We start from the raw sequence: 6,000 nt of genomic DNA, 5'->3' as shown, positions 1-6,000 counted from the left end.
GGTGTAATTTTACATGTCTTATATCCATCCTTGCATACTCTTGTGAAACACTTCTATTGCCCACACAGTTACATTGGTTCCATCTATTCAATACCTCTTCCCCCCTCCTCTTAAGGCCCATAGTGACAGGCAATCTTCATTGCTTGAAGGCCCATGTTTAGAGATACTTGCAACACTGTTGAGGGCTTGACATGCTCAACTGCCCTAAGCCCTGGGCACCACCATTTCTCTGGAGAGATACAGTTCCCTCTATTTGATGGCATCAGTCCTCCCCAGGATGTGGGTATACTTTCACTCTCATTATTTGGGTCTCTATCCAATGATATAACCCACTATAGCAAAATGAGCATTCACATATTCCCTAGGAGCCTGTCCTTCATCAGATTATCCCCTTTAAGCAACTTAAACAGGTAACTTTCCTTATTATATTTTTGAAAAGGTTTTCTCAGCATTATCCTCTCAACCAAATACCTGAGAATCTCCTATGTTCGTATGTTTCCTTACCCTCCCCCCAATTTCTTGGGCAATATTACCCATCCTCCCATCCCTAGCCCCTCTTAAGCCTGCAAAGCCCCATCCAAAGGTAACCCTATGCCCCCATTTTATCCCTTCTTTGTAGAAATTCTTACCTCCAGCTTATCATAGAGTTCACTCATGTAGGTTTCAGCTTACATCCTTCCTCTACCCCACCCCCCAATTTCCTGTAAGCCTATCATCCAGTCTCAAGCTCTCTAATGCAGCTTGGTTTACTTATTTCATATCATTGAGGTCATGTAGTATTTGTCCTTCAATGCCTGGGTTGCTTCACTCAACATAAGTTTCTCAAGATTCGTCCATGTTATCATGTGTGTTTGTAGTGTATTTGTTCTTAAAGCTGAGTAGTATTCCATTGTATCTATGTACCAGAATTTATCCATTCATCTGTTGATGTGCATTTGGGTTGATTCCAACTGTGGCGATAGTGAACAATGCTGCTATGAACTTTGGTGTGCATATATCGGTTTGTGTCCTTGTTTTCATTTCTACTGGATATATACCCAAGAGTGGAATTGCTGGGTCATATGGCAAATCATGGTTAGTTTTTTGAGAAACCACCAAACTGTCCTCCAGAATGGTTGGATCCTTCTGCATTCCCACCAGCAGTGGATGAGTGTTCCCATTCCTCCACATCCTCTCCAGCATTTGTAGTCTTCTGTTTTTTTCATAGCTGCCAATCTTATGGGAGTAAAATGGTATCTCATTGTAGTTTTGATTTTCATTTCCCTGATAACTAGACATTTGGAGCATTTTTTTCTTGTGCTTTTCAGCCATTTATTTTTCTTCTTTGGAAAAGTGTCTATTTAAATCTTTTTCCCATTTTTTAAATGGGTTGCTTATCTTTTTATTTTCAAGATATAGGAGTTCTTTATATATGCAAGTTAGGGAGGTATTAATTGAGATAAAACACCTGAAAATCACTCATAAACCAGAAATATATCATCTCTCCTCATGGCCTACTATCAAGAAATTCTGGAGACATTAAACTGGGGTATCCATCCCCTAGTCCTCTCTATCTGAATGGTGCAAAACAGACAAATGTGTCTCCAAAAGGAAGCCACTCACTCAAGAAAGCAAGGAAGAGCTTCAGCATCAGCACTTAGGCGAATGTGCCTCTGGGCCAGGGACTTGAAGCACTGCCAACACCAGAAGTTTTGGTAAACAATCTTGGGCTTACAGGAGTCATCCTTGGACTGGGTGGAGGGAGGACCTCTGTCCATGGAGGCCCCCTGTGGCCTGATGAAAGCATTCCCTGGAGGAATACTGGGAGCCAACTGGGCAGCTGGTGGTGGAGACTGAGGAGGAAGGCCTGGGATCCAGCCTCCCTCAGCAGACTGGATGCACCCCACAGCTGAGGCTGGGATCAAGGGCTCCAGAGCAGAGGCCCTCAAGATCCCAGGAGGGGCAAGCTGAGCACCCCCACAGAGGATCCTTGGGTCACTTGAAATGTGGGGCATCTGAGGAAGGATAAAGGGCTGAGTAGGAGGGGGCTCTGCTGGTCCCCCTAGTTTTCTGATTTGAATAATGATCTTCTCACCTCCAGTCCCAGTGGGGACAAGGCCCCCCTTTCCTGTCACCAATGTGGCCTGGGCAATGCAGGCAGTGGCAGAGAGCTGCCAGGAAGGAAAGATGGGGGTAGGTGCTACCCCCAGGGAGGTGGGGGTGGTGGGCCAGGAATGGGTGAAGGGATTGGCAGGGCAGTGCCAGGCATACAGGGAGACTCCAGAGTTCATGGTCTTGTCTGGTCCCAGCACTGGAGATGCTGTAGAGACAGGGAAATGGGTGGATTTAGAGACCAAAAAGGCAACACTCTTGAGGCTCTCAGGAGCTGTCCTTTACTCATTGGGAAATTGAGAGCTGGGAAAAATGCTTATTAAAAATTTCTTCACCTACACAGCTCTGTATCTACCCAAACATAACTAAGATAGTTTTATCTTAATCCAATCTAATAGTTACTCTTTTTTCTTATCTCCCAAAAGGACATCAACCAGACCTTCCCAGTTTAAAATATCAACTGAAGGCAATACCAGAGAATAGCATCAGAAGCATCAATATCTGAATCTAAACTGTCACTGATAAATCACTGAAACTGGAACAACAGTTATGAGTTTAACGTGCTTGAGATGACACAGACTGGAAATTTGCAGGTACCCTCCTCACAAGACCCCTGGAAGGTCTAAAGTCATCACTTGTTTCTTGTTTTGGACTTGCTTTTCTTTTCATCTCTCCCCCTGGTTTTTTCCCTACACAAATTCAAGTTCCCATTCTCAGTTTGAACTGGTTTTGGGAAGATTCTCCCAGTTTCTTGCTTGTGCATTTGCAATAAATCACCTTCTTACTGAGAGACGTGTTTCTCCTTTGTGGTGCTGGCACAGGCATGCTGTTCTGTTGGAATGGCCATGCATACATCAAGAGAATCAGAGCTATGAATTTCAAAAAGTAAGCAGGCACCTAGGTGGAGGAAATTCAGAATAGCACCTGTCCCTCTAGTGATTTTAGGTTATAGAACTCCAGATCAGGGTTTTCCCATAAGCGAACTTGCTCCCATTCAGTGAGCCTCCCAGACCTTTGAGTGCTAAGGAGAAAGAAGCACATGCTATCAGGACAGCCCCTCTTTGAGGAAATTGCTACCAGAAATTCAGCCAGACTCAATATTTGGTGAAGGCATTCAGTCAGCCTCTTGACCAAAGAGCTGGTGTCAAGGAATTCTTTGGAAAAAATACCCCTCAGCATGCTCATGAGCAGATAAGGGATGTTCTTTTGGGTAAGTTCTAGGCAGCACAAAGGCATCATGAAGGTGGTAAATTCTTAAGATTATGTTCTGCATCATCTCTTCAGACTGTTACCCATACTACTATTACTTCTAGTACTATTAGTGATAGAGTAACATATACCTAATTGTATCTCTTCTCCTTCCCCTCTTCAGAAAGGAACCACCCTTCATTGAGTGTTTTACTGAAAACAAATAGCAGTCACTATCCATTCCATGACCATGAAGTATTCATGGACTATGAGCAACATCTTCACCTCAACTTTAAAATGAAGAGCTGAAGGCTCACCGTGAGGAATTAGAGAAGATGAATTGGTTGAGCATCTGAGTTTACACAGTTTAAGAAAGAGTCATAAAATCCAGGTAAACCCAATCTCTAAAACTAGCTGAAGTGTTACCACAAGTGCCCTGGAAACATTGAATCAAGGAGTGAAAGCACAAGGCCTCTGGGCTGGTAGGAGCTTAGAGGCTCTGGGCTGGGACCATTAGAGTAACTTCCAGGCTGCCTCACAGACAGGCTATTTCACTGCTGACTTGGCCACGATGAACTCTACCAAAAAGTTTTTTTACATTAGACCATTGATTCTAACTGTCCCCATGGGATCTCATTTACTCCAGGTCATATTCTTCCAGTAAAATCATAAGTTCCCAGGTGCCTGAAGTAATGACAAAGGGTGGAGACAAGCCTCTCTACACTACCACACAACATAAACCAGCTACCATTTAATACACTTGTTATGTGGCTTTTTTCTAGAGAGATACTCTTCCTGCAACCAAACTTTCTCATACCTATTGTAGCCCTCTCACATATCTAAGGAGACCCCTTCCTCAACTCTAAGTCTTGGCTTTCCAACCTATCTCACCAATTTCCAGGTGAGAGGTTCTTGGTGGAGTCCAGTGATTTCTCCTTCCTCGAGATTCATCTCAAATCTTGTTCCAAGAAGATGGGTCAAATGTGAATTTCTAGGGATTTGAAGGATATCAAGGACCCTGATAACACACCACCTTATCCTAAGTGCTTACCTTTTGAAGTCACCTCAGTACACTTGGACACTGACCACCACTATCTGACAACTTCTAGCAAAGATTCAATTCTACACCCTGAGAGTGAACCGCTGCCAACAGATTCCCAGAAATTCATGGAAAGGGTGGAGAAGTTTGAATCTCAACAGGACTAGAATGGAGCACTCAGACATTCTACAGGGGGGAGGGGCAGAGGGCAGGTGGGCTTGAAGTGGGGGAGGGTAGAACTTCATCCAGGACTCTGACAGGGGAAATTGCAGGTGGTCCCTTCAAAGTATACTGGGACAGCACAATTATTAGGGACTTTGTTAGAGCAATTTATTGATTCTCCCTAATTCATAGCACAAAGACTTCTTCCTAGGTTCTATACTTAAATTATTTATAAATAAACATTGGCTTGTGCTGGAAAGCCCCTCCACATCAAAGAACTCCAGGCTTACAGGAAAAATCAATGCTTTTTTCTCATTAATTGGTTGTTACATGTTTAAAATTTACATTTCAATGATTTTGATTGCTTTTAACAGGTAAACTTTGCACGGTGTGAAAGTCAAATTTTGCACAATGGAAAATGTAGTGAGAAGTCTTCCACCCACCAACTTCCCCTGGCATCCCAGTCCATATCAGCAGTGGACACTAATGTTTTTGCTCCTTTTGCATCTTTCCAGGAAAATATCATGCAACTAAAAGCAAACATGATGTAAATTCATTATAAAAATTTTATGTTTATTTCTGATTTTAAACAGTTTATACAAAAGTATATATTTGTTATCTAGTGTCAGTTTTACTACAATTACTGTCTTTCAGCTGGTAGCTTGTTTTCAACTCTTCTTTCCTTAGCATATGCTACAAGGAGAAGTTCTTCAATTAATAAAACCTTTAAAATATCCCTAAGAATAATGTTCCCAGTTTTAGCAAATAAAATAATAAACCCCAGTAAATTTTGAAATTCAGTAAACAATGAACTATATTCTAGCATAAGCATGTCTCAAATTGTATATGCCAAATATGCTAATACACATTGTTTTTATGAGATTTAAGTTTAACTAGGTGTCCTCTATTTCATCTGGCAATGCTACATAAGAAGTGTAACCCATTACGTTTTTAATGGTTACCCCATAAAGAAAAAGAAACCACTGAACCTACAGTAAAGACAACTGAATTTGTATCTGTGCTCCACCAAAACCCATGATTTTTACATTTCTACTGAATCAAAAAACAGTCACAGGAAGTATTACAAAGTCTGGATTTTTATTCCACTTCATTGCTAAGAAGCCTGCTAAGAATTTTGCCTCAAGTTTAAGGACTCAAGAAAGCCATGAACTAGTTTCTGGACTCAGATTACCAAATGTCCTATGAAAGCTATCAAAAAAATAACCTTCAGACAAAATCTTACTGAGTCCACATTTACTGTGCATATTAAATAACTCACTAAAAAATATTCTAATATGGGAAAAGTCCTAGATTACAACCTGCAATGGAGTTCAGAGGAAGCATAACTTTGAAGGAGTTTCCAGATCCCAAATACTTTGCCAGGATTGTTCTATAAGGAACCCTGCCTCTGAATAGGAAAAAGGGCATATTCTTTGAAAGCCATGAGCCAGAAGAAAACAAATGCAGCCAAGGCTTGCATAAGCAATCCTTCCAATCTGAGGACATGGCCCTAGGCTAGA

The 6,000-nt window shown here is 41.7% G+C and overlaps 1 long non-coding RNA gene across 1 annotated transcript in view; it reads left to right on the top strand.

The window, feature by feature from the left end:
- The first annotated feature begins 1,504 nt into the window (after positions 1–1,504).
- Positions 1,505–6,000, top strand: part of LOC131276454 (uncharacterized) — a 51,423-nt gene continuing 46,927 nt past the window's right edge. The window contains exons 1-3 of the long non-coding RNA XR_011647690.1: positions 1,505–1,694; positions 2,517–2,684; positions 3,464–3,670. This is a non-coding gene — a long non-coding RNA (uncharacterized lncRNA). The remainder of the gene's footprint in view (positions 1,695–2,516; positions 2,685–3,463; positions 3,671–6,000) is intronic.

This window comes from Dasypus novemcinctus, chromosome 28 (genome assembly GCF_030445035.2).
Source record: "Dasypus novemcinctus isolate mDasNov1 chromosome 28, mDasNov1.1.hap2, whole genome shotgun sequence".
Classification (NCBI taxonomy): domain Eukaryota; kingdom Metazoa; phylum Chordata; class Mammalia; order Cingulata; family Dasypodidae; genus Dasypus; species Dasypus novemcinctus.
This window is presented reverse-complemented; position numbering and strand designations above follow the sequence as displayed.